This window comes from Taudactylus pleione, unplaced genomic scaffold (assembly GCF_031769625.1).
Source record: "Taudactylus pleione unplaced genomic scaffold, aTauple2 ptg000760l, whole genome shotgun sequence".
In the NCBI taxonomy this organism is placed as follows: Eukaryota; Metazoa; Chordata; class Amphibia; order Anura; family Myobatrachidae; genus Taudactylus; species Taudactylus pleione.
This window is the reverse complement of record NW_028285162.1, coordinates 2198938-2215617: the sequence shown is the minus strand read 5'-3', so window position 1 is coordinate 2215617 and position 16680 is coordinate 2198938. Positions and strand designations below refer to the sequence as shown.

Sequence of the window (16680 nt, the reverse complement as noted above, 5' to 3'; positions counted from 1 at the left end):
GAGCTCCCTCCGTCGTGCGCATGCTCAGTGCAGACCATCGACCCACTTGCGAGCGGACAGCTGCTCGCGAGTGGGTCTGAATCAGGCCCATAGTCCCTAGAAGCAGACGTTTATGCGCATGCGCCGGTTGCGGGCCCTGACAGATGCATTGCGCATGCTAAATACACGTGACCTGGCAGGCACTGAAGAGAACAGGGGCCGGACCACATCTCGGACTGCAGCACATGGGCAGGAACCACCACTGAGTATAACTATAAAGTAATGCTTGGTACACACGGAACAATCTGTACCACCGACTTGAAGGATGTCTTTAGGTGAAGTCATGCTGCCACATCTCTGAGCAGGTAAAGTTTTTGCAGATTGGCCTGCATGTATGAACAATCATAGATATCATTGTCGTTCATACAGGAACACGCATCGTTGGTCATTCACTGCATAAAAATGAACGATATGAACGATATATCGTTGAACGATATCATTATCATTCATATCGTTCATAAATATAGTACCGTGTGTACACACTTTATGATTTTGTTTGTATTCTACCATACAAATCAGCATGTCTCACTCTGTCATAGCTAACCTGTATTCCCTTTATTTATAAATAAATATGATAACGATGTATCTGGTGCTAAATGCTGTAAAGACTGCTTTGCATGTGTACTGATCTGCCTTGTTGCTGCATCAATAGACAACTTCAATAGCCTAGTTTACATGTATGTATTTATAATTCAACTACAATTGGTGGCCTTAGCATGAAGTCATCCTTAAGTACTCACAGACTAGGTTTTATTACCATTCCTACAGATCACACAGGCAGCAACACTTTATAGCATATTGATTTGTCAGTGTAATGCAACAATAGACTGCAGGTTTTCCCAAGGTAAAAGCATGTGCAATAAATGAGATCATAGATTCTGAATTGAAGACCATCATATGACTTTCTCACAGTGGTCATTAATTCAGATTCTTATTCAGTTATTTTCTAACATGAATGTGACATTGAAACCTATACAAGAGCATTGAACCCTTGTGATACTTTCAGTCCTAAATCTGTGTTAAGGTCTTGATAATAATAGTATTATGCGGGCAACTAAAAAGATTAATGTCTTACACTATCTCTCCTCTACATTTCTCAGTGTCCTACATAGGCAACTGAGTGAGTTTATATTGGGTAGTGTAAAAACCAGCAAAATATGTTCACTTCACAATACAGAGATACATATAGGTTAATAGAATGAGTTGTAGTGTAAGGGCCATTACTGTATTGCATAATGTATAACGGGCACTACTACTGCGTGGCATAATGTATATAAGGGGTACTACTCTGTGCCATAACCTGAATGGGCTCTGTGTGGCATAACTTGAATGGGGTCTGTGTGGTATAACATGGGCTCTGTGTGGGGGCATATGTATATGTTTTTTTACCTCTGGATGGGGGCCCTTTTAAGATCTTGTATGTGGCCCACAAAGTTCTAGTTACGCCCTGGGGCGCCGATTACTAATTGCCAAGACCGGGCTTGTTGGAGGGGCCCGGGTCTGACGCCATCCCCTCCCTCTTAACCAGTCAGCAGCCCAGCACACACTCAGCAGTCACCACTCATCCACATTAAACATGCAGTATGTGATATATAGGACCCTTAATATGCACTATTAGCCTTGTACAGGGTCTAACATGATTCTCTGTGTAGTTCAACTTATTCTTGATCCTGTACCAATAAAGCTAAATTGAGAATGTCGGTTGTCAGGACTAAAATCCATTCCCATTGTTACTTTGACTTTCTTGAACATTAAGAAAGTTGCCACAGTCTGAGTCTTCTGCAAGAGAGGCTAGATCATGAGAACACTTTCCCCATTCAGCTATGACATATGGCAGTACACTTGTGTAAGACAAAGATTTTCTCCATTCTGTACAGTAAATTAAACCATATAAAAATACTTTAGACCTCAATCAAGAATAAGTCCCCCAAACAGATTGTGGGATGAAAAATAAACAATGTCTCTGACATTAAACCGGATAACTGCTTTTAAATTTAACGTCTATACAGCAAATGTTGAACAGCTTGATCTATTCAACTCAAAATTATCCAAACAGATAATAAAAAAATCTTAGTATACAATATTAGAGTTATTTTGTAGAAACCTCAAATATTTCATCTACAGATGTGTCCACATTCATCTTACTTCCTTGCGCATTAATCAGCCCTTCTAGTTGCGCCATGGCTCGGTAGCACCAAGCGTCTTTTCATGCGTCTTTTTACCTTCAAATGCGTCTTATTCACAAAGCAAGTATGACGCACAAGCAGCTTCTGCTGATTAAAATGATATTCGGCATGCCTATGGGATCTATTTATTAAGCCTTAGATGCAGATAAAGTGAACGGAGATTAAGTACTAACCAACCAGCTCCTGTCATTTTTCAAACACAGCCTGTGGAGGAGTTGATTGGCTGGTATCTTATCACCGTTTGCGTTATCTCCATTCAAGGCTTAATAAATAGACCCCTATATTCTGTGTGCAGCTGCATGCAAAATGCTGACACTGTAACGTAGGATTTTGCATGCAGATATACCCGCAGTTGTACACAGAATATAGTCATGCCACACATTTTAATCAGCAGAAGCAGCTTGTGCATCCTATTCACATCACTTTGCGAATAAGACACATTTGAAGGTAAACAGTTGCACGAAAAGACACTCTGCACTACTGAGTCATTATGTTTAGCGTGACTTGTAGCACAAGAAGGTAAAATGTATGTGGACACATCTGTATCTATTTAAATGAAGAGTCAAGAAAAATTGCACAAACTATATAAGTTGTGGAAACAACTCTGTATGTATATGCTATTACCGTTCTCTGTAATTTGTCCTAAAGACAACCTAGTTGAGACAGAGTAATGCACCTTGTTACATATATAGCGTTCCCGCTAGGCTGTTTTAGCGGGGCGCAGTGCCCTGCCCTCCTTCTGGAGGGCAAAAAGCACCCTGCCCTCCAGGGGGAGGGCAAAAAGCGCCCTGCCCTCACAGCCTGCGGGAGCCGTTCTCACCCGCGGGACGCAGTGTCCCGCGGGTGGAGAAACATGCGGTGACCCGGTCACCGCCGGAGAATAGACGCCGGGCGCATGCACCCGGCATCTATTCTCCCTGTCTGCAGGGCTTGGGGGCTGCCCGGCGTGTCCGTAAGTGCCAGGCATGCCCCAAAGAGTGACGAAAAGGGGATGCGTCTTATAGACATGCCCCCTTTTCCGATGACCACGCCCCCTTCTCGGGCATGCCCTCTCTAGCTCCGGCGCCCTGCCTCCCGCCGGAGCTAGAGGGAACACTACATATACACAGAAAAAATATCAATACAAAATATATTAGAGTTCCCATTTTGGAACGAAACACATTGACTTGTGCAAAGCTCTGATAAACAATAATCCGATATTGAGAGATAACCCGCTGGCAACATTGTGTAAGTTATACACACACCGCTATTCAGGCAGCACTTAATTGAATGCAGCAAGGAGACCCGAAACCCACTACATCCCACGTTCTCTTGCTTATTACACCTGCTACCGAAGCAATAAGAGATACAGATCCAGTACACAGCTAAACCGTAAACAGCGCAGCTCTGCAGTGATTGTATTAGCCAGAATCTCTCCAAACGAAGTGGCTTCCTCTTTCGGAGCAAGACCGCTACCTTTCCAACTGGCACATTACAGTACATGCAAACCAGGAGCTCCACTTGGAACCTTGCAAGTAAGCTGTCTGCCTACTAGGGGTGAGCGGGTTCGGATTTCTGAAATCCGAACCCCCCCGATCCAAGGCCGATCCGAGTCAGGCTCGACTTTTCCCGCCTGACTCAGATCTGAAATTGAGGCAAAACGTCATCATCCCACCTTCCGGGTCTCGTGGGTTTTGGATCCTATATAAGGTACCCGCGTCGGCGCCATTTTCTCACTCGGCTGTGGACAGTGAAGAGGGAGAGTGGGAGTTAGGGCTGGCTGGGCTGTGTAGTGTAGTGTAGTGTAGTGCAGTGTAGTGTTGTGCTGTGCTGCGCTGTGCTGCTGTTGTCCATAGGGGCTGTGTCCACTCCTTCAAAGTCCATAGGGGCTGGCTGGACTGTGTTGTACAGTCAGTTGTCCATAGGGGCTGTGTCCACTCCAAAGTCCTGTGCAGTGTCCCAGTCCTAAAGGGGTGCTGTAGTGTTGTCCAGGGTGTGCTCTGTCCATCAGGGGTGCTCCCCCAAGTGCAAAAAAAAATAATATTTTTTCTGTGTTTGTGAATTGTGTGAACTGTGGCTGCACGTGCATCAACAAAGGAGCAGCGCCAAGCGTGCGCCTGTGTCCCATTAGTAAAGGGCCGGCTGGCTTGTCCGTTAAAGGGTGCTGTAGCCCCCAAAGTACACTCCAAACAAAAAAATTATATATTTTCTGTGTTTGTGAATTGTGTGCACTGTGGCTGCACGTGCATTAACAAAGGAGCAGCGCCAAGCGTGTGCCTGTATCCCATAAGTAAAGGGCTGGCTGGCTTGTCCGTTAAAGGGTGCTGTAACCCCCAAAGTACACTCCAAACAAAATAAAAAAATATTTTCTGTGTTTGTGAATTGTGTGCACTGTGGCTGCACGTGCATCAACAAAGGAGCACCGCCAAGCGTGCGCCTGTGTCCCATAAGTAAAGGGTCGGCTGGCTTGTCCGTTAAAGGGTGCTGTAACCCCCAGAGTACACTCCAAACAAAATAAAAAAATATTTTCTGTGTTTGGGAATTGTGTGCGCAGTAGCCGCACGTGCATCAACAAAGTAGAGCCAAGCGTGCGCCTGTGTCATAAGTAAAGGGCCAGCTGGCTTGACCGTTAAAGGGTGCTGTAACCCCCAAAGTACACTCCAAACAAAATAAAAAAATATTTTCTGTGTTTGTGAATTGTGTGCACTGTGGCTGCACGTGCATCAACAAAGGAGCAGCGCCAAGCGTGCGCCTGTGTCCCATAAGTAAAGAGCCGGCTGGCACATTTCTTAAAGGGTGGTGTAACCCACAAAGTGCACTACTCTCCAGCAAAAATAAAAAAATATTTTCTGTTTGTGGGCGCCTTAGCCGCACGTATATATCAATATAACATAAATGGAGGACCAAACTTTCTCCGATAAAAATAAAATAGGGAAAGATCAAGAACCACTTCCTCCTAGTGCTGTTGCTGCTGCTGGGAGTTGTTCATCATCCCAGAGAGGAAGTAGGAACACCACTACTTTTACTAAACAATTGACCCTCCAACAGTCCCTAGCGAGGAGGATGAAGTACGACAGCAGTCATCCTGAAGCAAAACGTATAACTGAGGCCTTGACTGCTATGTTGGTGTTAGACGTGCGTCCGGTATCCGCCATTAGTGCAGTGGGATTTAGACAATTGATGGAGGTAGAGTGTCCCCGGTTCCAAATCCCATCTAGATTCCACCTGCATCCTCAAAGCAGCAACGACAAATGTGCGTCTGTCTGTTAAAGGGTGGTGTAACCCTCAAAGTGCGCTCCACAAACAATAAAAAAATTCTTTTTTTTCTGTCTTTGTGAATTGTGTGGGCTGTAGCCGCATCTGCATCCTCAAAGCAGCAGCGACAAGCGTGCGTCTGTCTGTTAAAGGGTGGTGTAACCCTCAAAGTGCGCTCCACAAACAATAAAAAAATTCTTTTTTTTTCTCTTTGTGAAATGTGTGGGCTGTAGCCGCACCTGCATCCTTAAAGCAGCAGCGACAAGCGTGCGTCTGTCTGTTAAAGGGTGGTGTAACCCCCAAAGTGCGCTCCAACCAAAATAAAATAATCTACTTTTTTTCTGTGTTTGTGTGTGAAATGTATGCGCAGTAGCTGCACCTGCATCCTCAAAGCAGCAGCGACAAGCGTGCGTCTGTCTGTTAAAGGGTGGTGTAACCCTCAAAGTGCGCTCCACAAAAAATAAAAAAATCTTTTTTTTCCTGTCTTTGTGAATTGTGTGGGCTGTAGCCGCACCTGCATCCTCAAAGCAGCAGCGACAAGCGTGCGTCTGTCTGTTAAAGGGTGGTGTAACCCTCAAAGTGCTCCAAAAAATAAAAAACTATTTTTTTTATGTGTTGTGACTTGTGTGCGATGTAGCCGCACGTGCATCAACACAGTAGCAGCGCCAAGCGTGCGCCTGTGTCATAAGTCAAGGGCCGGTTTGGACATCTGGTCCGGACTGAAGGACGTGCCAACAATTTCTGACAAGTCTACTGTCACTGCATATGATATTGTCCTCAAAGCAGCAGCGACAAGCGTGCGTCAGTCTGTTAAAGGGTGGTATAACCCTCAAAGTGCGCTCCACAAACAATAAAAAAATTCTTCTATTTTTTTCTGTCTTTTTGAAATGTGTGGGCTGTAGCCGCACCTGCATCCTTAAAGCAGCAGCGACAAGTGTGCTTCTGTCTGTTAAAGGGTGGTGTAACCCTCAAAGTGCGCTCCACAAACAATAAAAAAATTCTTCTTTTTTTTTCTGTCTTTGTGAAATGTGTGGGCTGTAGCCGCACCTGCATCCTTAAAGCAGCAGCGACAAGCGTGCGTCTGTCTGTTAAAGGGTGGTGTAACCCTCAAAGTGCGCTCCACAAACAATAAAAAAATTCTCCTTTTTTTTTTCTGTCTTTGTGAATTGTGTGGGCTGTAGCCGCACCTGAATCCTCAAAGCAGCAGCGACAAGCGTGCGTCTGTCTGTTAAAGGGTGGTGTAACCCCCAAAGTGCGCTCCAACCAAAATAAAATAATCTTTTTTTCTGTGTTTGTGTCTGAAATGTATGCGCAGTAGCCGCACCTGCATCCTCAAAGCAGCAGCGACAAGCGTGCGTCTGTCTGTTAAAGGGTGGTGTAACCCTCAAAGTGCGCTCCACAAAAAATAAAATTCTTTTTTTTCCTGTCTTTGTGAATTGTGTGGGCTGTAGCCGCACCTGCATCCTCAAAGCAGCAGCGACAAGCGTGCGTCTGTCTGTTAAAGGATTACATCGGTGACAGCATCCAAGTAGGCATGTCAGACAGTCCGTACATGTACTGGCAGGAAAAAGAGGCAATTTGGAGGCCCCTGTACAAACTGGCTCTATTTTACCTGAGTTGCCCCCCTCCAGTGTGCACTCCGAAAGAGTGTTTAGTGCAGCCGGGAACCTTGCCAGCAAAAGGCGTAGGAGGTTGCTTCCACAAAATGTGGAGAAGATGATGTTCATAAAAATGAATTATCAACTCTTCCAGGGAGACCAGCCTCCAGAACGTAGAGGGACCTGTGGTGGTGGATTCCAGTGGGCGACGAATTAATACTCTGTGAGGATGAGGATGTACACAACACTGAAGAGGGTGAGGAATCGGTGAATGAGGAGGATGAGGACGACATCTTGCCTCCGTAGTGCAGGGCCAGATTAATTGCCAGCTTGTTTTGTGGGGGCCCAAACGAACCAATCATTTCAGCCACAGTCGTGTGGCAGACCCTGGTTCTGAAATGATTGGTTTGTTAAAGTGTGCATGTCCTGTTTATACAACATAAGGGTGGGTGGGAGGGCCCAAGGACAATTCCATCTTGCACCTCTTTTTTTTCTTTGCATTATGTACTGTTTGGGGCCTAGTTTTTCAAACTGCCATCCTGTCTGCCACTGCAGTGTCACTCCTAGATAGGCCACGTGTTTGTGCCGCCCACTCGTGTCGCTTAGCATAGTCATCCATCTACCTCGGTGCAACCTTTTGGACATAAAAACACTATTGTGAGGTGTGAGGTGTTCAGAATAGACTGGAAATGAGTGGAAATTAAGATTTTTGAGGTTAATAATAGCATAGGAGCAGAAAAATCAACACATTCTGTGATTTTAGCTGTTTTTATGCTTTTTTAAAAAAAAATACAGATCCAAAACACAAAACCCAGAACCCAAAACACCGAAGGGTGGTTTTGGCAAAACCAATCCAGATCCAAAACACGAAGAAAGATCCAGATCCAAAACCAAAACACGAAAAAAGTGGCCGGCGCACACCCCTACTGCCTACATACTGGAGTCTTAATACTGACAGACATCTGATTTGTAATTACAGTATGGACACTAACACCTTTGCTGGGACAAGCCCGAATACTCTTTAACCTTGCTTATCTATACGTTATAGTGCACACCTATTGAACATCTATTAATTATAATCAGTGCATATCGAACGTTTTGTTTTTGGTTTTATTTAAATTTCTGATTGAATTGTGTAGTACTATTTGTCTTATCATTGCAACAAATATATTGCATATTATCCTATAATTGAGCCTTACTCCATTTATCGGGTACACAATACTGTGAAATTTACTTTAAAAGTACCTGAATTGAGTACACCAGCGCAGTGATTTTATATACATTTCTGTATATTGTGGTTTATATGTTACATATACAGCTGCCTAGCTGATACACAACATAAGGCCTGATTCAGTATGGATCGCTATTGCGATTGCAACTGCAATTACGCACGCAGTCTCACTGTGAAAATATGCTAATGAATTGCAATCGCTATGCCGTCGCAGCCAAACAAAAGGACATTCGCTTTACCTTACACACATCCGTAATCCTTAGCAAGTCTGCGAAACCATCTGTAACATCGAGTGCCATCGCAGCCTCACGCACACTTGCACAAGGTCTGACCTTACTCAGAAATTGCTAACCTCATCACACACAGTGAAAGCCCAAGCTGCGTATGGCATCACAGTGGCTACTTCATGCACGCCCCTGTATTGGCGTCCAAAAGCACTGACACGCCTGAGTTTCTCTGACCACCTCCCCCCCGTCACCGCCCCCAAACGCACACATCCTGTCAATCACTCTGCAGTGGGTCTGCATAGTCACTGTGATCGTAGTCCGATCGCAGTGAGACCTTCGCGCACGCGTATTGCGATGCATACGCCTGAGCAGAATGCAACAACTGGCCAATTGCAAGCGTAATCGCAGTTACGATCGGTAATTAATCAGGCCCATAATTCACCCAGGACACTGCTACATCACATAGTATGCTGAGTACACACTTAGGGGTAAATATACAAAGGTTCGATTTTGATTTTAGTGTGATTTCACATTTTCATTCGATTTTGCAATTGGAGATTTACTAAAGGCAAAATCGAATGTAAAATCGAACATAAAACCGAATTTCACTGAAAATAGAACATCAGAAAAACATCGGTACTTTTACATAGACCAACACACAAATCCCTTATTTACTATTATTCGATTTGAAATCGAGCACATAATCAAACTTCAAATCCCCAAATGAATAGACCTGCTTTATGCTTTCGATTTTAGCATGAGCAGGTCAGATTGACACCCATACAGGCATACATCAGTGAGCTTTTCAACGTGTTTCGTCCTCCTGGGACTTCATCAAGGGTACTTGATGAAGTCCCAGGAGGATGAAACGCATTGGAAGGCTGCCTTTTGCTTAAATGAACTATTAAGATACCTTATGAATAATTGCGTTTTTAAGAACCTGTTTTAAATCCTTTAGGAATCTTTTAGAATGTTTTTAGAACATCCTTTAAGCTTCTTATCAATTCTCCTATGCTTGTGTTAGCAATTGCTTTTTACTTATATTGCTATATTTTTAAACAACATCTTTTATCATCTATCTCTATATCTAAGCTAATATATATATTTGTATTATTATTTAAAGCAATTTGCACTTACTATGCACTTTATTTGTTGCACGTGGATTATGCAGAGCTGAGGGTCATTGGTAGAGCCTACTGTGAGCACGTGAAGGCTCATTATTATATGTTTTGCTTGTTTTTTTTCTGAATAAAAGGTATAACAAGTTATATATACTGTTGTGTATATATGTTTCCTATAGCACTCTTTGCACATACACTCTTTAATCTTTGGTGTGTCACACATTCACAATAGAAGTACGTTAGTCGCTAAGACCTTATACACATACACATATATATAACACCATTAAACTATCTATACATCCTACACAGTGGGTTAGGGGTAGGCAATATTGGAGGCATGGGGATAGTGCCGGGGGTAGGGAGGGGGTCAGGATAGCAGCTGGGGCAGTACTGGGGATAGAGGAAGGGACTAATCGTAGATAGCAGTTGGGGCAGTGGTTACCTCCTTCCTCCTGGTGGAAGCCCCCTGCCGGGTACTTGTTGTCTGCCTCCAGGACCTTCCTGGTCCATGCAGTGTCCACCTCCCTGGCCCCCTGCATGCAGAGAATTGGGATGTAGGCCTCGGGGACGGAGCACAGGCAGCTAGAGGAGCCCGGCACCACCACAGCAAGGAAGATCCGCCTGCGCCGATGGAATCTGTAGAGTCAGGACGGAGAGCAGTATGCTGGCAGCCAGGGAGGGAAGGAGGTGGTCTCCGGTGGCAATTGGATAAGACGCTATCAGTGGCGATTGGTTGAGAGACGCTGCCTGATTGGTTGCTGCAGACATAACACACACACAGTGCATCCTGCAGGCCCGCTCTCTCAACCAATTGCTGCCGGCAGCGTCTCCCAAAACAATCGCTGCTGGCAGTGATTGGTTGGGGAGACCAGGCTCGGGCCTAGCCCAATTTTTTTGGAAAGGGAATATATGATTTGGCGCCCTAGGCGTATTGAGCATGCCAAAGGTGTGTGCCTGAAAAAATTAAGGGGACTTGGTCTCATGGGAAAATCTGTACCCACGGCCCATACCACATTTTTGTTACGCTGGACGCATGCCCAGCACTCCAGGAGGGGCTAGCCATGCCCCCAGTTCCCACACACATACACACATCACCCATTCTCTCTTAATACTCACAGCAGTCAGACTTTGTCAAACAGCAGTTACACAATGCCTCAAACACAACAGTCACTAATTGTCACACACACATATCACCCATTGTCAATATCATCTCACCATTGGCTGAACCAGTGTATGTTAGGTTAAAATTGTCTTTTACTTACACATACCAGAAGGGGCATCCAGTGTCTGCTCCCCCGCACCCGCGCTACTGTATCTTCCCACTACAGCACAGCCAAACAGCTTCCTTCCTGACCTTAAGTTCCTACTACAATACTGCACACGCACGTTCCAGCGTTCCCCATGTCTGAGCAGCAGCAGCCGGCAGCCAATCACCAAGATAGGACAGGGGGGCGGGTGAAATTCCTGTGATTCCCTCTCCTCGGTGGCCCCTCCTCAGTGTGCCCAGCGTAATTAAAGCACTGGCCTGCCTGCATTGCTCCTGGCCTCTCTCAGCTGATATTACATGTCAGACCAGCCCTGGGGGAGACCCTATTGGCGGTGACTGGCTGCCTCAGACACAGCACACATAGCGCTGTGTTTTAAAAACTGGGTCCCCAAATCCCTATAGTGCGTATTTTGTGACCACTGTATACACACACACACACATATATATATATTAGGGGTGTGCACCGGCCACTTTTCGTGTTTTGTGTTTTGGTTTTGGATCTGGATCTTTCTTCGTGTTTGGATCTGGATTGGTTTTGCCAAAACCACCCTTCCGTGTTTTGGGTTCTGGGTTTTGTGTTTTGGATCTGTATTTTTTTGAAAAAAAGCATAAAAACAGCTAAAATCACAGAATTTGTAGGTTTTTCTGCTCCTATGCTATTATTAACCTCAATAACCTTAATTTCCACTCATTTCCAGTCTATTCTGAACACCTCACACCTCACAATAGTGTTTTTATGTCCAAAAGGTTGCACCGAGGTAGCTGGATGACTATGCTAAGCGACACGAGTGGGCGGCACAAACACGTGACCCATCTAGGAGTGACACTGCAGTGGCAGGCAGGATGGCAGTTAGAAAAACTAGGCCCCAAACTGTACATAATGCAAAGAAAAAAAGAGGTGCAAGATGGAATTGTCCTTGGGCCCTCCCACCCACCCTTATGTTGTATAAACAGGACATGCACACTTTAACAAATCAATCATTTCAGCGCCAGGGTCTGCCACACAACTGTGGCTGAAATGATTGGTTCGTTTGGGCCCCCACAAAACAAGCTGGCAATTAATGTGTCCCTGCACAAACTGGCTCTACGGAGGCAAGATGTCATCCTCATCCTCCTCATCCACCGATTCCTCACCCTCTTCAGTGTGTACATCCTCATCCTCACAAAGTATTAACTCGTCCCCACTTGAATCCACCACCACAGGTCCCTCTGTACCTTCTGGAGGCTGGTCTCCCTGGAAGAGCTGATAATTCATTTTGATGAACATCATCTTCTCCACATTCTGTGGAAGCAACCTCCTACGCCTTTCGCTGACAAGGTTCCCGGCTGCACTAAACACTCTTTCGGAGTACACACTGGAGGGGGGGCAACTCAGGTAAAATAGAGCCAGTTTGTACAGGGGCCTCCAAATTGCCTCTTTTTCCTGCCAGTACAGGTATGGACTGTCTGACATGCCTACTTGGATGCTGTCACCGATGTAATCCTCCACCATTCTGTCAATGGTGACAGTATCATATGCAGTGACAGTAGACATGTCAGAAATTGTTGCCAGGTCCTTCAGTCCGGACCAGATGTCCAAACTTGGTCCTGCCTGCCCTGCATCACCGCCAGCGGGTTGCTTAGGATACCTAAGTTTTTTCCTGGCAGCCCCAGTTGCGGGAGAAAATGAAGAAGGAGCCGTTGACGTGTCACGTTCCGCTTCAGCTGACAGTGTGTTCACCAGCAGGTCTTTGCACCTCTGCAGGCTTGTGTCGGCCGGAAAGAGAGACACCACATAGGCTTTAAACCTAGGATCGAGCACGGTGGCCAAAATGTAGTGGTCTGATTTCAACAGATTGACCACCCTGGAATCCTGGCAAAGCGAATGAAGGGCTTCATCCACAAGTCCCACATGCCGAGCGGAATCGCTCCGTCTTAGCTCCTCCTTCACTTTCTCCAGCTGCTTCTGCAAAAGCCTGATGAGGGGAATGACCTGACTCAAGCTGGCAGTGTCTGAACTGACTTCACGTGTGGCAAGTTCGAAGGGCTGAAGAACCTTGCACAACACGGAAATCATTCTCCACTGCGCTTGAGTCAGGTGCATACCCCCTCCTTTGCCTATGTCATAGGTGGATGTATAGGCTTGTATGGCCTTTTGCTGCTCCTCCATCCTCTGAAGCATATAGAGGGTTGAGTTCCACCGCGTCACAACCTCTTGCTTCAGGTGATGGCGGGGCAGGTTCAAGAGTGTTTGCTGGCGCTCCAGTCTTCGGCACGCAGTCGCTGAATGGCGAAAGTGGCCAGAAATTTTTCGGGCCACCCAAAGCGTCTCCTGCACGCCCCTGTCGCTTTTCAGAAAATTCTGCACCACCAAGTTTATTGTGTGAGCAAAACATGGGACGTGCTGGAATTTGCCCAGATGTAATGCCCGCACAATATTGGTGGCGTTGTCAGATATCACAAATCCCCAGGAGAGTCTAAGTGGGGTAAGCCACTGGGCGATGATTTCCCTCAGTTTCTCTAAGAGGTTGTCGGCGGTGTGCCTCTTACTGAAACCGGTGATACACAGCGTAGCCTGCCTTGTAACGAGCTGGCGTTTCTGAGATGCTGCTACTGGTGACGCTGCTGCTGTTGCTGCGTAAGGTGATACATCTACCCAGTGGGCTGTCACAGTCATATAGTCCTTAGTCTGCCCTGTTCCACTTGTCCACATGTCCGTGGTTAAGTGGACATTGTGTACAACGGCATTTTTCAGGACACTGAGGACACTTTTTCTGACGTTTCTGTACAGTCTCGGTATCGCCTGCCTAGTGAAGTGGAATCTAGACGGGATTTGGAACCGGGGACACACTACCTCCATCAATTGTCTAAATCCCACTGCACTAATGGCGGATACCGGACGCACGTCTAACACCAACATAGCAGTCAAGGCCTCAGTTATACGTTTTGCTTCAGGATGACTGCTGTCGTACTTCATCCTCCTCGCTAAGGACTGTTGGAGGGTCAATTGTTTAGTAAAAGTAGTGGTGTTCCTACTTCCTCTCTGGGATGATGAACGACTCCCAGCAGCAGCAGCAACAGCAGCAGCGGCAGCAGTAGGCGTAGCAATGCAGGATCCTCCGGAGGAATCCCGGATAGGAGAGTCAGTCATGCCAGTGATATGGCCTGCAGGACTACTTCCGATCCTGACTAAGGAGGAAATTGACGAGGAGGGAGTTGACGGTGTGGTTTGCAGGCGCTTGGATACAACAGGACAACGGGATTTAGGTGTCCCTGGACTGCTTACGGTCTGAGCCAAAGTTTCTGAACTTGACAGTAACTTTTTATGAACGCGCTGCAGGTGCCGTATAAGGGAGGATGTTCCTAGGTGGTTGACGTCCCTACCCCTACTTATTTCACCTTTACATATGGTACATATGGCAAGACAGTTGTTGTCCGGATTTGGATAGAAATATTGCCAGACCAAAGAGGTGGAATGTTTGGTCTTCTGCCCAGGCATGACCGTGATGGGCTTTTTCATCCCACGGACAACAACTGTCTCCCCCGGAGCCTGATTTAAACAAACCACATCACCATCAGAATCCTCCTCGCCAACTTCCTCCTCAGCGCCAGCTACACCAGTATCCTCATCCTGTTGTACTTCAACAGTGACATCTTCAATTTGCATATCAGCAAGTGGACTGTGGGTGCTCCTTTCAGCACTTGCAGGGGGCGTGCAAATGGTGGAAAGAGCCACCTCTTCCCGTCCAGTGCTGGGAAGGTCAGGCATCGCAACCACCACCACACTTGGACTCTCTTTGGGGATTTGTGATATCTTCTTAGAAAGCACAGTTCTTCGCTGTGCTTTTGCCAGCTTAACTCTTTTGATTTTTTTAGTGGGAGGAGTGCTTCCATCGTCATGTGAAGCTGAACCACTAGTCATGAACATACTAGGGATCGACCTTAGCCGTTCCTTGCCACTCCGTGTCGTAAATGGCATATTGGCAAGTTTACGTTTCTCTTCAGCTGATTTAAATGTCTTTTTCAAGGTCATTTTCCTGAACTTTGCCATTTGGGATTGTATGTGCCCTCTACTATGACATTGGGCATCGGCCTTGGCAGACGACGTTGATGGCATGTTATCGTCTATGTCATGACTAGTGGCAGCAGCTTCAGCACTAGGAGGAAGTGGTTCTTGATCTTTCTCTATTTTATTTTTATCGGAGAAAGTTTGGTCCTCCATTTATGTTATATCGATTTGATATATACGTGCGGCTAAACACAGAAAATAAATTTTTTTTTGGTTCGGACTGGAGTGTACTTTGTGGGTTACAGCACCCTTTAACGGTCAAGCCAGCCGGCCCTTTACTTATGACACAGGCGCACTCTTGGCACTACTTTGTTGATGCACGTGCGGCTACTGCGCACACAATTCACAAACACAGAAAATAATTTTTTTTTGGTTTGGACTGGAGTGTACTTTGGGGGTTACAGCACCCTTTAACGGTCAAGCCAGCCGGCCCTTTACTTATGACACAGGCGCACGCTTGGCACTACTTTGTTGATGCACGTGCGGCTACTGCGCACACAATTCACAAACACAGAAAATAATTTTTTTTTGGTTTGGACTGGAGTGTACTTTCGGGGGTTACAGCACCCTTAACGGTCAAGCCAGCCGGCCCTTTACTTATGACACAGGCGCACGCTTGGCACTACTTTGTTGATGCACGTGCGGCTACTGCGCACACAATTCACAAACACAGAAAATAATTTTTTTTTAGGTTTGGACTGGAGTGTACTTTCGGGGGTTACAGCACCCTTAACGGTCAAGCCAGCCGGCCCTTTACTTATGACACAGGCGCACGCTTGGCACTACTTTGTTGATGCACGTGCGGCTACTGCGCACACAATTCACAAACACAGAAAATAATTTTTTTTTTGGTTTGGACTGGAGTGTACTTTCGGGGGTTACAGCACCCTTAACGGTCAAGCCAGCCGGCCCTTTACTTATGACACAGGCGCACGCTTGGCACTACTTTGTTGATGCACGTGCGGCTACTGCGCACACAATTCACAAACACAGAAAATAATTTTTTTTTGGGTTTGGACTGGAGTGTACTTTCGGGAGTTACAGCACCCTTAACGGTCAAGCCAGCCGGCCCTTTACTTATGACACAGGCGCACGCTTGGCACTACTTTGTTGATGCACGTGCGGCTACTGCGCACACAATTCACAAACACAGAAAATAATTTTTTTTTGGTTTGGACTGGAGTGTACTTTCAGGGGTTACAGCACCCTTTAACGGTCAAGCCAGCCGGCCCTTTACTTATGACACAGGCGCACGCTTGGCACTACTTTGTTGATGCACGTGCGGCTACTGCGCACACAATTCACAAACACAGAAAATAATTTTTTTTTGGTTTGGACTGGAGTGTACTTTCGGGGGTTACAGCACCCTTAACGGTCAAGCCAGCCGGCCCTTTACTTATGACACAGGCGCACGCTTGGCACTACTTTGTTGATGCACGTGCGGCTACTGCGCACACAATTCACAAACACAGAAAATAATTTTTTTTTTGGTTTGGACTGGAGTGTACTTTCGGGGGTTACAGCACCCTTAACGGTCAAGCCAGCCGGCCCTTTACTTATGACACAGGCGCACGCTTGGCACTACTTTGTTGATGCACGTGCGGCTACTGCGCACACAATTCACAAACACAGAAAATAATTTTTTTTTTGGTTTGGACTGGAGTGTACTTTCGGGGGTTACAGCACCCTTAACGGTCAAGCCAGCCGGCCCTTTACTTATGACACAGGC

At 46.1% G+C, this 16680-nt stretch overlaps 1 protein-coding gene across 1 annotated transcript in view; it reads right to left on the bottom strand.

Annotated features, from left to right (window-relative positions):
* Positions 1-16680, bottom strand: part of TRIM67 (tripartite motif containing 67) — a 272622-nt gene that overhangs the window by 188026 nt on the left and 67916 nt on the right. The window lies entirely within an intron of this gene.